The sequence below is a fragment of the Mus caroli genome, unplaced genomic scaffold, assembly GCF_978045245.1.
Source record: "Mus caroli unplaced genomic scaffold, Mus_caroli_1 scaffold_10, whole genome shotgun sequence".
NCBI lineage: Eukaryota > Metazoa > Chordata > Mammalia > Rodentia > Muridae > Mus > Mus caroli.
The window spans coordinates 71,257,846-71,279,388 of record NW_028227265.1 but is presented as its reverse complement, the minus strand read 5'-3'; the positions used below and the strand labels follow the sequence as shown (position 1 = coordinate 71,279,388).

Here is a 21,543-nt window from a genome sequence, read left to right as displayed (position 1 = left end):
CTGAACATTTTGAGATGAAAACCATTGCTATTGACCTAAAAAAATGCACACTCCAAAACTTTACTTTAACCTTTAAAATGAGAGCTTGATCCTCCCACAACTTCAGCCATAAAACATTTTATTTAATCTGGAGATTTTGTTGACAACCCTTCTAGTTGTCTTCATCTGCTTAATGAGTAGATATAGATCTACTGAATTAACTTGGTATGTGATTAATAAAGTTTGCTATGTGTTGTTCAAATATATTTAGATGTTTGTTAATAATAGTAATGGATGTTCATAGAGTGCTCTCACTGTGAGAATAGTACTATACTAAATGCTTTAGGAAACAACTTTTAAGTCTTTATAACAACATTGGGTGAAAAATTCCCATTGTCCTGGAAATTAGAGAATTACATCAAATTTGAAAACATTTTTCTCAAGTCAAGGTTTGAGTTCACTCTTTGAAGCCTGATATTATGGCCTTAATTGTCACCAAAGTACTGTATTCCTTTTGATGTCTATTAAAGGATATTTCATGTTTATACGAAAATGTCAGATGGGCACCCTGCCCTAACTGTACTCAGGACCCACATCTATGTTTACCTCAAACCCAATGTGTTGGGGTGTCAACGTGTACGCTTCTCTTGCTTACATTGCTAGTATCACCCCATATCATGAATTATGTTCAAGAATTGCAATAAGAACCAAAGATTACTTTGAAAGAAATTTATTTCTACAATCTTAGTATTCACAAAAAGAAGTAATATACTACATAAAAAAGAAAAATTTATAAGGTAGAAAAATTCAATTTGTTGAAAGATTAATAGATTCAATTATTTGCTCCCTTTTCATAAGTATTTTCAAGGCAAACAGACTATCTTATCTCTTAGTATTAAATATCATTTCTGTTATCCTTATTAATTTACCATTAATTTATCTTTATCGCTTACAGGGTGGTACAGTGTCTTCAAATGATAGAACTCAAATATAATGTTTAAGAACAACACGAAGGCTTAAATTAGAAAAAAGATTTTTTCCTACTTAAGTAACATAATAACAAAGTTCAGATTTTTGTTGGATTTGTTTTTTGTTTTTGTTATCGTAGCAGCAAACTGGAAAAAAAGATACTGAAGACTTAAAAGTGACTATACATAAAATAATTAAAATAATGGAGATATATTTTAAAAGGAAGATGAAAAGATTAAATATATGAAAATAAAAAGAACAATAAAATGTGTGTTTGCATGTGAGCATTTTGTGTGTGTGTGTATGTGTCGGAAGACTGATAACAATTGAAACTACACTAACACAATAGCAAAATCTAGCAAGAAATGATAAGGAACTGAATTTAAAGGATACATCCTGTGATTTGTATCAGTTGTGTATTTATTTATAAATACTTTGCAACAATAAAATTACATTTTTAGACATAATATCTTTTTAAATATAGCTTGCAGATGAATACACTATCCTATATTATATTATTCTATTTCCATATTTTATAGAAAATATTATTTTATATAATTCTATTATATATTATAAATAAAGTTTACAGATTAAATGATGCTTGGAAATATTGGACATGTGAAAAACAGACTCTCCCTTGTTACTTAGCATGCTCCATTTCTCTCATCTTAAAATAAGTAAGGTAGACAACAGTAAAATTGTAAGAGTTTTCATTTTACTCTTAATTGAAATATATTGAACAAAATCTGATCTTTACCCACAAAACCAAAGACAGAGATGAGATGGATACATCAAGGAAACAAATAATTGGATTGCCGTGAACTTCTCATAAAAAATAAAATCTCACAAGGCAGCCTATGAATTTTAGGACAAAATTTTTAATAGTATTTAAGAATAAGAGACATCAGTTTTTTTTTTCCCTGAGAGTAAGTTTTAAATGATTAAGATGTCTTTTATATGGACAGTTTAATAGGATTTTCTGCTCCAGTTGCAGCAAGGTGACCATTGCCCACTACTTACCATCCACAAAGGATGAGTTTGAATGAGTTTGATTTTTTTTTCTTGCAGGATGTCTTGATTTATTGATATATTAGGTTCCCTGCCAGTCTAGCTAAAACACAACACCAAGCCACCTAGCCTTTCCCACCATACTTTCACAATGCTACCAGATCAAAGCTAACACTCCAGCTATATATCTATATAGAGAGAAATTTCTGTCTAAGCCATAGAAATGCAATGAAGCTATGGAGCATGTCATGGGAGATCACCCCACAAGCAAGGTTTTTAAGCACAATGTTCAATGTCACTATTCACTTTATTCAGTTTGTTAGTATGTGTATAGAGCCAAGTATTGCCAGACTTCTCAGAAAAATGGGAACAGATATTTGAAAGCCAAAAAGGCAGTTCAAACTTAAGAGTAACAAAAGCAATATAAAGTACAGAGAACTTTAACAAAGGTAAAAATTAATTTCCTTGGAGCTTTATAAAAAGCAGTTCTTTAGAAACAAAAATATCAGAAAGACTATTTAGATACTATGAAAGGACTTTCAAAAGTAATAATATAAAAAAAGAATAATTATGACAGAGTTTAGGACATGGAGATCAAAGCATTTAAGGCAGGCAGAAAACAGATCCCAATAGATTGTAAAAATGATATATCAGTACAGGAAGACAGATCCTCTGTTCTATATCATAAAAGGAGAATGAAAAATGTTTCCAAAGATGACTTCTCCATGAAACCAAAGCCTATATCAAAAAGACAAAAATTATCCCTTTCTCTTTTTTTCTAAACATGTATTTGAAGGACTTAGACTCTTTAACAAAGTTTGAGCTAAATTATTAATGTGTATATAAAAACTACAGTTGGATATGTTAATTAATGACTAAATTCCCAGTGCTGGGGAGGTTGAGGTAGGGACATTACAAACTTAAAATGAACCAGTCTACATATGGTCAAACAGTAGCATCCAACAATTTTTCAGTCAAAGATGGAAAGGAGAAAACAGGCTATGCAGACAGCTCACTGGGTAGGATGACAGTCATAGAAGTGTAAGGACATACATTTTTATTCCCAGCACTCACTGAGAACAGCAAGTATGGCATTATGTGACTGTAATACTAGTGCAAGAATAGGGCAACAGTAAGATTACTCCTGATATTTGGCCAGACAGGATGTTCAAATTTGGAAGCTTCAGGTTTAGTGAGAGACCATATTCCAACATATAAGGTAGAGATCAATCAAGGACGACATTAGTCATTGACATGTGTAAACACACATATTTCAATAGATTTTTTTCCTTCTAATTGACATGATCCATCCTTGAAAGAAGTTCATTAAGACTCTTGAGTACTAAAAGGTGTCTCCTGAAGACTCAAAAAATAAACAACTCACAACTCTCAAAAAGTCCCTAAAACTTGCTAGATTCATAAGACTTCTGTTTTGAAACTATATAAAAATTATGGGGGACTTTTGGGATAGCATTGGAAATATAAATGAGGAAAATACCTAATAAAAATTTAAAAAAAAAGAAATGCTCCGTTCTTTCTAGCCCACTAGTTTATCTTCCCAACCGCACCTCTTTTGACTCTTCTCTATACTAGTTCTGCGTTCTAACCTTCCTTTTTGTTTGTTAATGGAATCCCTCAAAAATAAAGTTAAAATAAAACCAGAAAAAAAAATATGACTGCAGAGAAGAGGGATTCTGTAGGTATAATGTTTTATATGCTGTGTAAAGTTTACCTTTGCGTTAAACAAATGTTGATTTCTCTGCCTTCAGACCTTCAATCTGGATACCTCACTGCAATGCTTTACCAAGAATCTCCTGCTTCAAGTTTGTGTAAAACATCCTACCATTTACTCTCAGCCTTGTCAATAAGTGCTGATCACCCAAATGGTTGGGCAGAATGGAGAATTGTGTGGTGTTTCAGGCAGCACATATGGGGATGGTAAGATCTGCAGCAAGATGGAGGAATTGGAGCCATGAAGATGGAGTCTGAAGAGCCAGATCAATGATAAATAATATGCAAGTATCATGAGATGAGGCAGGGAGGTGGGCAGATTAGCATAGGAAGTAAATGCACATCCTTTAACTGTTCAGTTATTAAGGTGGAGTTTTGAAAAAAAAACATTTTTCTTCTGTTATTTTTTATGGGGCAATAGAATAAATTAAATAAATAAAGATACCTCATTAATTCACCCTTCATATTTATATTAAGGATAATTTATTTTTAGGATTCTCAAACCTGTTGAGCTGACCGGTGACTTTCAGAGAATTGCAAGGCTCAGGGTTCGGTGATTTTCATCCACACTGGGCTAGACTTTTGGTGATACACATGTCTTTCTGATGTCTATGCTCTTCTATGGAACCTCTCATTTATACTCCTGTAACACCATCACACAATAAATACATCCTCAAGTTGGAGTTTGTTGTTATTGTTACTTTGCTCTGTCTTTGGTCCCCTCTCTAGAGTGAGCAGACCTTTGTCCATGTTTCCCAAAGGATAGTGTCACCTCAGTATCCAACCCTGTCTCTCCAAAAAACCCACAACAACAACAACAACAAAAACTAACTAAAGCTGAGGGTGATGGCAAGAGATGGTATGTTTGTTTGTAATACCACTGCTAATGAGGTGAGGCAAGAGATCCAGCATTGGGGTCTCGCCTGCACTACATAGTAAGTTCAAGGGAAGCCTATAATACATAGTAATAGCTTGCATCAAGAAACTAACAAACAAAAAATCAAAAGCCCTAAGAGAGAGTGAAAATTGAGCCAATTAAGAAGGCTTGAAGAGAAACATTGTACTAAATAATAGGGTACTCATATTTACTGTTTGATCTTGTATGAATACTATAACCTGAGGAGTTGCTTAAATAAAATTATAAATATAAATATACTAGAGGGAAGTAGTAGATAAAGCAATTTAAGATAATATTTTCCCTAATCCCAAATCATTAAATAATAGTAATGCTACCAGAAAAAATATTCAAATACTAACAATGTACAAGTTATCTACAACTTTGAAGGCATGATTAAATGAAGTTTTAGTTTGAAATAATTGTTCCAGTAATAAGATCTTGCAAGGAGGGAAAGAGGGTGAAGGAATTGCTGGTTAGCTATACAGTTTCCAGTATTAGTTTTCCCTAAGAACAAACATCTTAAATGCTGTGTTTATTTCTTATGTGCTCTAAAGCATTGTTTCTATTCCTATAAGGTTAACTGGCAGAGTAAAGCATGTGTGATTGAAGAGGTTTTAGGCTGAAGTGATATTTATGTCTAAATAAATAAATAATAAGTTATTATTATTATTAATCATACTTATTAAGATATTATTATCTTAATGAATTATGTCTGAAAATTTCCCATCTTAACAGTTCTTTTATCTACATCCCAGCTTCTCACCAACCAGCAATGCAAATGGTCAGAAATACAGCCTGAAGGTCCTGACTCTTGTATATTAATAGAGGAAGCTAAGTAGAAGACAAGGACTAATATCTTGTTCACTAATTGATTTTTAGGCTTAAGAAAGAGGGCATCATCCTGAGTGAGGTAACACAATCACAAAGGAACTCACACAATATGTACTCACTGATAAGTGGATATTAGCCCAAAACTTAGGATACCCAAGATAGAAGATACAATTTGCTAAACACATGAAACTCGAGAAGAATAAAGACCAAAGTGTGGACACTGTGCCCCTTCTTAGAATTGGGAACAAAACACCCATGGAAGGAGTTACAGAAACAAAGTTTGGAGCTGTGACGAAAGGATGGACCATCTAGAGACTGCCATATCCAGGGATCCATCCCATAATCAGCTTCCAAACGCTGACACCATTGCATACACTAGCAAGATTTTGCTGAAAGGACCCAGATATAGCTGTCTCTTGTGAGACTATGCCGGGGCCTAGCAAACACAGAAGTGGATGCTCACAGTCAGCTATTGGATGGATCACAGGGCTCCCAATGGAGGAGCTAGAGAAAGTACCCAAGGAGCTAAAGGGATCTGCAACCCTATAGGTGGAACAACATTATTAACTAACCAGTACCCCGGAGCTCTTGACTCTAGCTGCATATGTATCAAAAGATGGCTTAGTCGGTCATCACTGGAAAGAGAGGCCCATTGGACACACAAACTTTATATGCCTCAGTACAGGGGAACGCCAGGGCCAAAAAGTGGGAGTGGGTGGGTAGGGAAGTGAGGGGGAGGGTTTGGGGGACTTTTGGGATAGCATTAGAAATGTAATTGAAGAAAATACGTAATAAAAATATTAAAAATTAAAAAAATTATTGTTCTTTTACTAAACCATTTCTTTTCTAAAGATTTATTTATTTATGCTTATGGATGTATATGCTTTGCCTGTCCATTTATCAACACACCACACACACACACACACACACACACACACACAAAAAGAATTCAAGGTGGTAGAGACACAATTATCGTAGCAGAAGTTATACTCAATTAGGAGACAATATGCCGCAAATTTCTGGATTAGTATCCTCATTGATGCACCATGAGATTGGGTGTTGTTTCTACCTGACACAATGGTGGGTGAAAGAACATAACTCAATTTGTGTGTATTTGTATAGAAGTAACAATATTGAAAGCAAAACCACCCAGTAAATGACCCATTAGTGATTTAGTCTTTCCTATCATAAAGCAGTCTTTGATGCTTGAGTCCCTTGCCAATATCCTGTTTCTCATCTTGTGTCACTGCATGATTATAGAAACATAGATCTGTAATCTACACCCAGGTAAGATAAATATAAAAAACTTTGTACATTCATGAACCATCTATTTCAGTTATCAGTAGGACAAAGTTTTTATGTGAATACCCTCTGATAGTAGGCCTTTGTGAAAATTTCATTCATAGTTATGTTCTTACATATTATTAACTATAAAAATACCCTCCCCCACAAAAGTCCAGAAACAATTCTTTAACTAGCAACTACATATAATAGTTAGAGCCTGAACACAAAAACTATATAAAGCTAATGTTTGTTTGAATAGGTCAAGAGAAAGGTTCCAAGTGTGAAGCACTGCATATAGGCAATGTATTATCTGAGATCGCAAGCTAAAATGTGGGGTGATTTCATGATGCATTAGTGAGATATATAGTTCTTGGGACTGATAAACTTGAAAACTACTTTGTCATTTCTTCTAGTTGCACAATAGATATTAAAACACCTAAGAACTGCCAGATTAAAACACAAAACAACAACAAAAATGTGAATAAGGGGATAATTTTTGTTGTTTCCATTAGACAAGTCTTAAAACATAAGGGATGTCACTAAGAAAATGTAGTTGTGTTATTTGGAAAAAAATGAATTCTAAAACATTCTAGGTTTTATCAGTCAGTAAATTGACTCATTTTCACAGTAAACCACGTATTAAACACTAGATTCTTTCTTTGGAAGACACTGTGGTCCAGTGGAAGGAGTCTGGATCCAGACACACAAAGGGTATCAACGTGGTTGTAAATAATAACAAGAAGTCTTTGATTTCTGCTGTCCCTTAGTAAGCTTGCATGGACTTAGTCTAATAAAATTATTACTATCTTAATTTACATTAAATGCTTTAGTGGTTAATCGAAGTAAACATGCAGTGTTTACTTATTATAAAACAATTTTTAATATAAAACTAATATCAGCTTCTCAGTTATTTAAATTAATATTTGCACAGCATTTCAGACTTTGGGAAGTCTTAGTACAATTGCAGAAACATAATATATAGCACATAAAACAAAAGTTTTGTAGAATTAACTAATATATACATATATATATATATATATTGATTTGATATATATGAATTATTACACTGAGTATGTTTACAGTTCTTGTATATTAAAGGCACCTGTAATCTGCTCTTTAGACAATTGGGTACTATAGAAAAGGATTCTCCTGGATGAGAAGAAATGCATCATTAACATTTGTTATGTATCATTACAATATAAGCACTGGATTTTGAATAAAATTTCAGAAATGTTAAACTTACATATTAATAAGGTTATAGATATCAAGTAACTAACATAAGGCAAAATAGGATTTTAGACATGTACATCTGCCCTGAAAGTATATGAATTAACAACAAACAAATAATGGCTTTCATGGTTTTTCCATTATTCAAACTTTATTAAGTAAAATTATTTAGTTAAAGTTTAGGAAATAATAAATAAATAAACAAAATCACACTTGGGACTTTGAATTCCATGTAATGAACATTAGGGGGTCCTGAAACTAAGTAGAAAAAAATGAAATGAAAACCAGCATCAAAAAAAGTTAGTCTGTTATTATGCGAAAGTAGGAACCTTTGCTTCCTGCATTGGAAGTGAATGGCAGCGTTTGCAGTATGTCTTGAGTGGTCAGCAGGGAGTTTCTGCATCGTTAGACACCCATAAAACATATTGATAAGTTGGTGCCAGGCATAAAATTAGTTTTAGTAGAAAAATCTCAACTTTTTGTTTCAATTTGCATAGCTTCTCAAATCTGTCACTGGAAATATTCCAGAAAGCTGTGCCAATGAAATAAACCTTGAGATGTTAAGAAATTCTGACCTGGGATCCATCCCATAATCAGCCACCAAATGTAGACACTATTGCACATGCCAGCAAGATTTTGCTGACAGGACGCTGATATAGGTGTCTCTTGTGAGGTTATGCCAGTGGATGCTCACAGTCATCTATGGGATGGAACACAGGGACCCCAATGGAGGAGCTAGAGTAAATACCCAAGGAGCTGAAGGGGTCTGCCACCTATAGGTGGAACAACAATATGAACTAACCACTACCCCCAGAGCTGTGTCTCTAGTTCCACATGTAGCAGAGGATGGCATAGTCGACCATCACTGGGAAAAGGGGACCGTTGGTCTTGTAAACTTTATATGCCCCAGTACAGGGGAACGCCAGGGCCAAGAAGTGGGAGTGGATAGGTAGGGGAACAGGACACAAGGAGGGTATAGCGGACTTTCAGGATAGCATTTGAAATGTAAATGAAGAAAATATCTAATAAAAAAGGAAAAAAACTAAATCAGCCCTCTTAATTTAATCCGTTGGTAACTGTAGCAGGGTCAAGATCTAGATTTGTGACACAGTAAATGTATTGCACTAGACTGTGCAGTCTTTATTTCTAGATTATAAACATTTCTATGGAAGCTCAAAATATGATTGGATATGTAAAATATTGACTTGAAAAATTTTTTTTAAATTTTTAATATTTTTTATTACGTATTTTCCTAAATTACATTTCCAATGCTATCCCAAAAGTCCCCCACACCCTCCCCCCCACTTCCCTACCCACCTATTCCCATTTTTTTGGCCCTGGCATTCCCCTCTACTGGGGCATATAAAGTTTGTGTGTCCAATGGGCCTCTCTTTCCAGTGATGGCTGACTAGGCCATCTTTTGATACATATGCAACTAGAGTCAAGAGCGGGGTACTGGTTAGTTCATCATGTTGTTCCACCTATAGGATTGCAGATCTCTTTAGCTCCTTGGGTACTTTCTCTAGCTTCTCCATTGGGAGCCCTGTGGTCCATCAACTAGCTGACTGTGAGCATCCACTTCTGTGTTTGCTAAGCCCCGGCATAGTCTCACAAGAGATAGATATATCTGGGTCCTTTCAGCAAAATCTTTCTAGTGTATGCAATGGTATCAGCGTTTGGAAGCTGATTATGGGGTGGATCCCTGGATAGGGCAGTCTCTAGATGGTCCATCCTTTTGTCACAACTCCAAACTTTGTTTCTGAAACTCTTTCCATGGGTGTTTTGTTCCCAATTCTAAGAAGGGGCACAGTGTCCAAACTTTAGTCTTTGTTCTTCTTGAGTTTCATGCGTTTAGCAAATTGTATCTTCTATCTTGGGTATCCTAAGTTTTGGGCTAATATCCACTTATCAGTGAGTACATATTGTGTGAGTTCCTTTGTGATTGTGTTACCTCACTCAGGATGATGCCCTCCAGGTCCATCCATTTGCCTAGGAATTTCATAAATTCATTCTTTTTAATAGCTGAGTAGTTAGTACTCCATTGTGTAAATATACCACATTTTCTGTATCCATTCCTCTATTGAGGGACATCTGGGTTCTTTCCAGTTTCTGGCTATTATAAATAAGGCTGCTATGAACATGGTGGAGCGTGTGTCCTTCTTACTGGTTGGGACATCTTCTGGATATATGGCCAGGAGAGGTATTGCTGGATCCTCCGGTAGTACTATGTCCAATTTTCTAAGGAACCACCAGAATGATTTCCAGAGTGGTTGTACAAGCTTGCAATCCCACCAACAATGGAGGAGTGTTCCTTTTTCTCCACATCCTTGCCAGCATCTGCTGTTACCTGAATTTTTGATCTTAGCCATTCTGACTGGTGTGAGGTGGAATCTCAGGGTTGTTTTGATTTGCATTTCCCTGATGATTAAGGATGTTGAACATTTTTTCAGGTGCTCCTCTACCATTCGGTATTCCTCAGGTGAGAATTCTTTGTTCAGTTCTGAGCGCCATTCTTTAATGGGGTTATTTGATTTTCTGGAGTCCACCTTCTTGCGTTCTTTATATATATATTGGATATTAGTCCCCTATCTGATTTAGGATAGGTTGAGATCCTTTCCTAATCTGTTGGTGGTCTTTTTGTCTTCTTGACGGTGTCTTTTGCCTTGCAGAAACTTTCCAGTTTCATGAGGTCTCATTTGTCAATTCTCGATCTTACAGCACAAGCCATTGCTGTTCTATTCAGAAGTTTCTCCCCTGTGCCCATATCTTCAAGGTTTTTCCCCACTTTCTCCTCTATAAATTTCAGTGTCTCTGATTTTATGTGGAGTTCCTTAATCCACTTAGATTTGACCTTAATACAAGGAGATAGAAATGGATCAATTCACATTCAACAACAAAAGGAGATCAAGGGGATACAAATTGGAAAAGATGAAGTCAAAATATCACTTTTTGCAGATGATATGATAGTATATATAAGTGACCCTAAAAATTCCACCAGAGAACTCCTAAACCTGATAAACAGCTTCAGTGAAGTAGCTGGATATAAAATTAACTCAAACAAGTCGATGGTCTTTCTCTACACAAAGAATAAACAGGCTGAGAAAGAAGTTAGGGAAACAACACCCTTCTCAATAGTCATAAATAATATAAAATATCTTGGTGAGACTCTAAGGAAGTGAAAGTCTGTATATAAAAACTTCAAGTCTCTGAAGAAAGAAATTAAAGAAGATCTCAGAAGATGGAAAGATCTCCCATGCTCATGGATTGGCAGGATCAACATTGTAAAATGGCTATCTTGCCAAAAGCAATCTACAGATTCAATGCAATTCCTCAGAAATGGACTGTGTTATCTTTACCCTTGGGAAGACTTCACTGAACATATCCCCATCAAAATTCCAACTCAATTCTTCAACGAATTAGACAGGGCAATTGGCAGATTCATCTGCAATAATAAAAAAGCTAGGATAGCAAAAACTCATCTCAAGGATGAAAGAACCTCTGGTGGAATCACCATGCCTTACCTAAAGCTGTACTACAGAGCAATTGTGATAAAAACTGCATGGTACTGGTATAGTGACAGACAAGTAGACCAATGGAATAGAATTGAAGACCCAGAAATGAACCCACACACCTATGGTCACTTGATCTTCGACAAGAGAGCTAAAACCATCCATTGGAAGAAAGACAGCATTTTCAACAATTGGTGCTGGCACAACTGGTTGTTATCATGTAGATTAATGCGAATTGATCCATTCCTATCTCCTTGTACTAAGGTCAAATCTAAGTGGATCAAGGGACTTGAAAATTTTTAAACTAGTCAAGGATTTGTAAAGCATAGCATGCTGGTTCATGTCTTTAGGACATATCAATTCCACAATTGTCAATCTGAAACCCATTCTGAAATGTATTGCTATGACTTTACTCATAAGCCTGCATTCAAACTTCCTCAGAAATGGACTGTGTTATCTTTACCCTTGGGAAGACTTCACTGAACATATTAAGACCTTGAGCTTCAAAATTCACCTCTTCCATTTATATTAGTTTTGAATTCTTAAGAGCACAGAGTGCTTTTTCTTGTGAGGTGATTAGAGAGATAATAATGACTATCCAGTATCATTACACACAAGGAAACCAAGCAAGGGACAGAATGTCCAAAAGAACATTGTCAGGAGACTGAGTTCTGAGAAATGATCACTCATCCTTTAATCCCAGCACTCGGGAGGCAGAGGCAGGCGGATTTCTGAGTTCGAGGCCAGCCTGGTCTACAAAGTGAGCTCCAGGACAGCCAGGGCTACACAGAGAAACCCTGTCTCGAAAAGCCAAAAAAAAAAAAAAAAAAAAAAAAAAAAAAGAAATGATCACTCATGATAATTCTGCTTTGTTTGTGAGATTAAAGGTTCATCACATGAGTGACTTGGTTAGTCCAAACTGTGTTGTTTCTTTTGACAATGGGCTTTTACGCAGAAAAACAAATGATATTTTATAAAATGCTATCATAGAATACCTTTTTATACTTGTTAGCTTATAGGATTACTGTTTTCAAATAAGTCTTCTAACACATTTGCAATGCTTTAAAGATAAAAAACATTTTATTTTCAAAGTCTACAAGAGTATAATCACAATTCAGAAGCCATAATATATCATTTGAATTTTTCCAATTGTTTTAAAACTAATGTTTACATTATGTAGTAGATCTGTTAAATTTCATATGTTTTACAGGCAAAAGTCAGGATATCCCTCGTTTTACAATTCCTTGCGATGTTTGTGAAAGTTTTTCAAAGCAGTCTTCATGTCTAGATAGCTGAAAAAAGAAACATGTATTAGTCCTCTTTATAATGCTTTAAAATCATTATTTCTTAAATGCACACTATGAGCATAATGAGTGGTCAAAGAACAGAAGTTGCTGTGAGCAACTAGAGAAATCTGAAATGAGCTATTCTTATGATTTTTAGATCACTGATCAGCTTTAACTTCTTGATTATCAAACAAACAAATAAATCAATCTGACATGGGAGAAGTTGGATAAGGGGTAATAATATGACCAAAATATAATAACAAATAATGTTTAAATAAAAATAAAATAAAACGAGAAGAAATGGACTCAAAGTGCACAACATTGTTTCTTTTGCTTTGAGGAGGGTTAAGGACTCAGCAGCAGTCTTTATCCAGTAGCCATAGTTTGGTTGCAAATAAGTGTATGGTGTAGGAGAGTTGTGTTACCAACCCTCAAAATTTGTATAACTTTTATTTATATTTCTAGTAACAAATACCTATTAATTAACAGGCAAATCCTTCCCAATATGACTGCTCTGCAGAGCATACCTTAGAGAAACATTGAGGAGATCAGCATCTTACAAAGATGACAAGAAGCCTGAGAACTTCTTTGTAATTCCTAAGGGAAAATATAAAGAAGGAGGGAAAAGAAGAGAGAAGAAAGGAAAGTTAGCATGGGAATTAAGATCATCATTGAGGAAATATAAAAGCAATAAAAGATCATGTTAAAAAAAAAACATTATATTAACCTTCAAGAATCACCTGTCCCTTTCTTGATGGAAGATCCACACACTTGAAGTTTTCTTGGGTTTTAAGCCTGGGTTCCATGACCCCCTGAATATTTCTTCAGAAGGGCATCATGTTGTGACTCTAGAACTCCACCCTATCAATTTATCAGGAAAAACATTAGCATCCTTAGGTGTTCTCCGGAGTCAATATATATCGTAGTCTGTGATTATATGTCCTTGTTTATCTGAGCTTTCCCTGCTAAGTCCAAAGGAAAATATACAACCCCAAAAAAGATGAAAAGAGAATTAAAGAGAAAAAGCAATGATCTTCTGCCATGGTAGGTATGCATACAACAAAGAAACCAAGAAAGGAAAAAATGGTCAGGCTGTTCAACTTGTATGCCCAAAGTTGGTCTACAATAATCCTATAAAATACAGTCTGCAAACAATAGATTCAGTGGCACCCATGCTATTGGTTAGTTTACAATTAAATGACTAAATGACAGTGTGTGCTTAATCTTTTATAACTCTAAAATATCCCTTTAAAATATGCTCTGTGTCAGATTACCATTGTTCTGAAAGCTAACATCACCATTTTCATTACTGTCAAATGTGTGCATAAGTAGCTGTGACCCCAGCTCCATCTTCAAGGACGTCTACTTCAAATTTTGAGAATTTAAAATGACTTTTATTGTGATATTAAAGTTTTGACTGAAGGGAAGAGTAAATACAAGTAAAACACGCAAATTCCATGTTTAAAAGGCTTCCATGTTTAAATAGTCTCCTGGCTTATCTTTCATAATACCTGAGGTAGTATCAAAATATGTTCATCTCTGGGAAATGATTTGAAAAAAATACAAAATACAAATCTCTAGAAATTTAACAAACATTGATTTTTTTAATTTTAAAGACTATAATGCACAGATGGATTATTCATTAGTCAAACATTATTCTATGTTCTTCTTTAATATGAAATTATATAAGTATTTGTATATTTGTTTATATGTATGTTGGAGACAAGTTCGGTCTCTGTAACCAAGGAAGAGTTCCAACTCTCAATTCTTCTGCACCCATCTCTGGAGTGCTCTTATTATTTATCACAAGACTCATCTTTTCCACAGCCAACATTTTAAAACTTGTATACTTTAAAATGTTACCATTAAACTTATTTTAATGTGTTCATCTAATGTCTGCTTTAATGCTAAAGAGGCAACTGAGGCCTAAGCAAAGTGAATTTCTCAGAGGCAGTACATCTTAACAGGAGATATTCTCTCAGCTAATATGAACTAATCACATATCATGTAATTAGTACTGTACTTTGTGCATAGAATTTATTAGTGATTAAACAAAGGAACTAATCAATTCATATTATATAATTGTTCTCTATACTAAATATCCTTTAGTGAACTGTTTCATACTGTAGAAGGAGAGACTTAGGTTGTTTTGTGAAAATTTTCTATGTGTATTGTAGAAGGAGAGAGTTCTATTGTCTGAGGAACAACCAAATGAATTTCATAAGACTAAGAAGCAAAAAAGGCCTAGGAGATAATTACACATATTATAGGAATGAACAGTAATATTTAGTAATATTTTCCATTTAAAGTTTCCCTTAAAAATTACACAGGACATTGTACTTGAGCCAGATACCTGTTGTTATGTAATACATCAGTCATTTTTCTTGGACCAGCACAATGAATATAAAATAAGGTTGTTTTTAAAACTATTGGTAATTCAACATAAATATACTATTTGTCTTCAGCACTCCAGTTAGGGGAATAATTTCCACTTCCTTAAATACCACATGATAAAATGTCAAGACTTGACAAGAATAAGAAAAAAGCACTTAAAATCGAAATCTAAAAAGCGTTTTGGACCGTGACTTTCAAAGCTAATTATTTCAAAAACCAACAATGATGTTTTCTAAGCTTTTAATTTAGAGTTTCTTGTTCAACAAATTGTAAACATGAAAGACAATAGATCATTGTGTTTTCCTGGTATCTACCCTGTACTCTGAACATAATTTACTTACAGGAAAGCAATTTCAATTATTATAATTATAGCTTGTAGTTTAAAGATTTTAATGAAAACCAAAAATTTAAAACACTCCATTTCATAGAACATGAAAATTGTATTGAGTGACACTGAGTTTTGTAAAGGATTTCTCCCCATTCAGTTTTGTAACAAACAAAGATCTACAAAACACCCATCACTTTTGTTGCAGGTGACAACCACGAAACAACACATTTTGATCTACTTTATTTTATTTAATGTCTTCAAAAAGTTATCAATGAGAATTCTATTTCATATTAATACTAATCTTTGATTTATGATATGCTTCTTATAATTTTCCAAGTCTAATGAATTAACCAATAAATTACTCAAGATACTCAACGATTATTGTAAAGTACTCTTGGTGTTAGACAATTTGTATAAGTTATATTCTACTGTATTTCAGGATTTGGTGAGATAAATGAGGCACATTTTGAGAAGATATTTCCAGTAAGTTATAGATTTAGAAATATATAATCCTAATTAAACAGAATAATACCTATAATAAATAGCATAGTTATGATGGCATGAAAAACTTTTTAATTATCCAAGCATTATACTTTTGCTTATAAAGTGTAAGAGTAAATGATTGTAGCCTGATAATACTTATTCTGATATATCCTGTGTTCAGAAAGTCAAGTTATCTAACTTTATGCATATAAATACTATTTTATAATAGCTAATATATAAATTACATAATGTATAAATACTACTTTGGAAAAACTTTTTCATATATACTATTCTAGTATCTAAAGGAAATAGAAAATATACTTTCTTTTCAGAAACAAAATTATTTGTGTTTTAGAGTATACAGTTTAGTGTTTTCTTTTCATAGAGATTGAAAATGTGTCCCCTTTAGTTGCAAGGGAACAATACGATATTTTTGCAAGCTTTTACTATTATTATCATTATCATTATCACTACCACCACCATTACCATCATCGACATCGTCATCATTATCATATTAACTTAAGAAACAAAAACATCTGTCAGCTTATAAACAGATTAAAAGCTGTCAAACTTATGTTTGCAAAAAGCAAAAATATACTGGACAAATTAGAAATCCTTTATAAAAGAGAAACAAAGTTTGATGTATTTACCCCCTCCATTCTCTCTCTGTCTCTCTGTCTCTGTCTCTGTCTTTATCTCTGTGTCTGTCTGTCTGTCTGTCTGTCTGTCTGTCTGTCTCTCTCTCTCTCTCTCTCTCTCTCTCTCTCTCTCACACACACACACACACACACACACAAAGAAATCTTGCAAAGTCTGCAGAGGAAGAGCCAAGTCTTTTGTGCTACAGCCAAACATCAGGTAACATTACCATGGAGTAAACACTAACAGGATAGTCTTCAGGATGGGTGGATGCTGCGTGAGGAAAACTATGAGTCAGAAACAGCTAAAACTAACACCACAGCTTGAGAGAGAACTCATTCCTACCTGAGGTATATTTATCCCAAGGAGCAATAAAAAGTCATCCCAATAAAGATGCAAGAAAGACCTGTTCATGGAAAGATAGAGGGATAGGAACTGGTTTTAGTAAACCATGCCTAGAGGTGCCTACATACAGAACAACTTATAATGGAAAAGACTAAGATCGTTGATATAATTGGGGAAAGTACATTTTTCTGATGATTTCAGTCTTTTCTACTTTTTCTGTCTGAACCAGTGTCTAAGCCCTCAGAAACTGCTGATAAGGATAATATTCTTAGGACAACAACCATCGTAAGACTGAGCTTAACCCATAAAATTATATGGTACTCTCCACATCCCCCAAATACCATATCAACAGGACTCTGGTGCGATAATAGTGGGTAAGTGAAAGAGGTAGAAGAAATCAGCTGTGTGAAATGAAATGTCCTCAGGGAATAACAGATAGACTCAGGGTAGAGATACTGTTGCAAATAAAAGATGCTGTGGGTACCGCCAGGAGGCAAGGTTACAGTTTAAACAGCATTGTAAATTGAGAAACTATTTCTCTCATATCAATATAAAGTATTATGCTAGATGTCTATTCATATTAGTGCCTATTATCAGATAGATTATATTTGTCTTTTAACAAAAAATAAGAAGATATTTTGAAAAGCAAACAAATAAACAAACAAACAATAGTATTTGGAGGCAAACTTTCTGAAAAATAATCCCACAAAATGGTAGTTTAGAATAATTGAGTAGTGAATTAAAATAACACATTTATATATAAATGGAAAAATAGTCAATAGAAGATAAGAAAAGATGAGAAATGAAAATAAAGATGGAGAAGATTGAGAAAGAATTGGGAGAGAAGAAAAAAGTACAATGAAATCACAAAACTGAACACTCATTTTCTTGGCTTACTCAATAGATTTGGTATACCTGAGAAGAGAATTAATGTACTTAAAGACATGTCGTTAAGAAGTTTCCAGACAAAGGGATAATTAATGAATAATATTAAGCATAATTTGTGAGAAGGGAAATATTTGAAGTAAATATCACTGTGAGTTTTTTCATTAATGGGAGACACCAAACCATTGTGTATAAGAAGCACAGGGAATCTCAACCATGATAAGCACATGTAAAAACAAGTAAACAGCACTAAATATAAGCCTATTAGGTTCAACCTATAGAAAGCCACAAAATGAAACTAAAAAAGAGTGACAGGAATTAGCATGACATTTTCAAGAAGATGTTAAGAGGCTCATTTGTTGTAAACTAGAATCAAGAAGAATACAGACTAGAATACTGAACTCAGCATCATAGAACCCTGTATCTAGTGACATATTCTTTAGAAACATTCTGATGAAATCCTAACAGGGAAAGATATTTCATAATAACACAAATACAAAAGAGTTGATTACTATACCTGGTAATTAATTATTACCTACGTTAATTTTAGACAATCAGATTTTGGAAGAAGGAAGTGTATCAGGATAAAAATTCATACTACATAATATTGGGTGTTTATACTTCCAAGGAAATAAAAAATTCTAATGCAGGTATCTAATAGCAGAGTTAAAAAGACTGAATCCTTTCCTGGTATATACAGCAGCTATTACAGCTAGAAATTTCAACAGCTTTAATTTAAAAGCTGAGCTATTAAATAGATTGAAAATAATTAAAAGCAGAACAGACAAACAGATTACATTGGGAAGGAAAGACAAAAACACAACAAAAAAAATCTTTGAATACACAACACTGTTATTAAACAATGAAGTTGAAGGAATCACAATTCCCAGGGTTCAAGTTATCATACTAAAATTAGAAGAATCATTAAATTGTGAAATAATTATATTTAAATTAGTTGAACAGTATAACTAGAAATGAAAATGTGCAAAATAATCATTGATCTATGCCAGTTGAGTAAATACAATTTTGTGAAGAAAGAGTATTTATAGCAATTAAGGTCTATGGCAGCAAGGCGAGACAATATGAAGACCTAGATACAAATTTGCATGTTAAAAAAACATTAACCAAAGAGAATTAAACACCTAAATATAAAATACAAAACATGATTAATTATTAGTATTGAAACTATAAATGAGTATATGTGAACTTAGATTTGGTAATGAGCTGCCACAAGCAAATAAACAAGACAAAAGGAAAATAAAGATTAATAGGTCTCAGTACATTTTAAAAACTCTGCTTCACAAGGGACAATGTTGACACGATAAGAAAAGAAGTCATTAAACTGGAAGAAAATATTGCCAAGGTGCACAAACATCACACACATGCTCTTGAAGAGAGCTTGAAGTTCAACAATTAGAAAACCATCGATTTGAAAACAGGAAAATTGTATGAACATATACCTAACAAACTATTCATGAAAATAATGCTAACCCACATACAAATCATCATTCACTTTATCCCTAATAATTATACACACAAGCTTTACTAAGGCATTGGTATACACCAAACAGAATGATAACAATTGTTCTATTTCTAAAGAGAATGAACATATGCAATGTGGTAGATAAAGTTGAGCGTTTTTATAACCAAAAATTAATACAATACCATCTAGCTGTATTTGTAGTTCTTGTGCAACTAATTTGAAAATTTATGTCCACAAAAATATTTATGCAAACATTTATAACAAGTTTATTCACTATCTTCCAAAGTATAACCCAAAAGATGCCTGTCGAATGTGAATGATAAGCACAGCAGAACTTGTATACAACACAGATTATCTAGGAATAAAGAGAACTGGAGTGTCAAGACCCAACAACTAATGTCTTCAATACACATTTCTTGTTGGAAGAAGCTAGTTTGTAAAGGCAAGCCTAAGTGACATTTCTGAGGAAGAAGAAAAACCTTATTGATGATGCAAAGAAATTGATGATGCAAAGAAATTGATGCTTGCCAGTTGTAAATGAACAGTTAGGGAAAGTTTGTAGACACGAAGTGCATACACTGTTAAGACGATGAAATTATGATGTGTAATACTGTAGCTGTTTGTAAGTAAAATTTGAAATTTTCACAACAATTTGAATTTTGCCACCAAAAACCAAAACTAAAACACTAGCATTGTATAGCTCATTCTGTCTTTCTCTCCTTTACAAACTTATCCTGATGAAAGATAGAATATGATCAAAATAATTTTAGCTAATATAAATGTATGAAATAGCCTCAAAGAAATGGGAAGAATAAAAAGATCCTGTCTATGGGTGTAAAAACATACTTAATACTAGTCTCAAAAACTATATTTTAACAGAAGAAAATAGACGAAGACTCTTAGTAATATACACATGTAGTCCTTTATTTTGGATAAGAGGACCAACAATATCATGACAATTAGCACACCTAGTTTCAAATCCTGTATTTAATAAAATATTTAGTAGTGGGGACAAATACATTTTGGTTTAAGAAGCCATTCTAAGAATGAACTAAAACATGTTATAAGGCATTATAAACGTAAAGAAATGATCTAGTTGGCCAACAACACACAAACCAAAAATGAAAACATGTGCCTTTAATGTGATCATTTAAAGGATCACAAAAGGCAACTGATGCTTTTCAAAAGCCTCTTTATGGAATAATGTTGACAAAAGGCGGCATTGAATAATGTTCACAAGATGCAACTCATTTAAATACATGACTAAGTAGTGTGAGGAGAGACACATATTCCTCAAAGATTAAGATGACTCACAGATATATCCCACCCTTGAGTAGGAGGGGAGTAAGTCCTCATTTCATTCAGCTTGAGCTGACTGCATGAGTAGGACTAGAGCTTGAAAAACTTCATAACAGAGAAATCAGACAACAGATTTTCAGATATTCAAGATTTCCAGGTATCTACTGATATTGATAAAAATTTCTTATACCATAAACATGGAATATTCTGTAATAAGAAAATTTCCCTTCCTTCTCAAAATCAGTAGCTCTAATCAAATCATGAAAGAGCGAGAGAGAGAGACAGAGAGAGAGAGAGAGAGAGAGAGAGAGAGAGAGAGAGAGAGAGAGAGAGATTGAGAGAGAGATATTGAGAGAGAGAGATATTGAGAGAGAGAGATTGAGAGAGAGAGATTGAGATTTAATCAAAACTTTATAACCTTATAGAGATTTTTTTATTTTTTCTAATTACCTAAGCAGTATGCCAAGGTCACCAAGCAAGGAATGACTGAGACTCTATCATAGCCATAGGGAGCCTAAAGGGAAATGATGACTAAATGTTTCATGGACCCCTAGAAGTTATGATGGAAACAAAAGGGACATTAGATAAGATTAAAAAGTAAAGCAATGATTGAAGGATGGACTCCAGTTAACACCATTTCAAAGTTGCTTCAGTTTTTGTAACAGCCAACTACCGGCAGTGTGAGATATTGACTACAGAAGAAACTCTGAGGGTTATGAAGGCTCTGTTTGCTTTCCAATGTTTTTTATAATCAGAAACTCATCACTTCATTATAAGTGTGTGAAATGATATTTATATCTTTGTAAGACTGAATCCATCTGTATGCTGAGGTGTGTCTATTCAATTTGTGACACTGCTGTCAAGATTTCTCATTATTTACTCTGAAATATATTATCATAATTAATAACTGTTAAGTCAATAATGAGGTACAACAGCCTGGTTTATTTCTGTGTTGTATTAGTTTG

The 21,543-nt window shown here is 33.8% G+C and overlaps 1 protein-coding gene across 1 annotated transcript in view; it reads right to left on the bottom strand.

The window, feature by feature from the left end:
• The window catches only part of Galntl6 (polypeptide N-acetylgalactosaminyltransferase like 6), a 1,086,926-nt gene that overhangs the window by 710,324 nt on the left and 355,059 nt on the right, over positions 1-21,543 (bottom strand). The window lies entirely within an intron of this gene.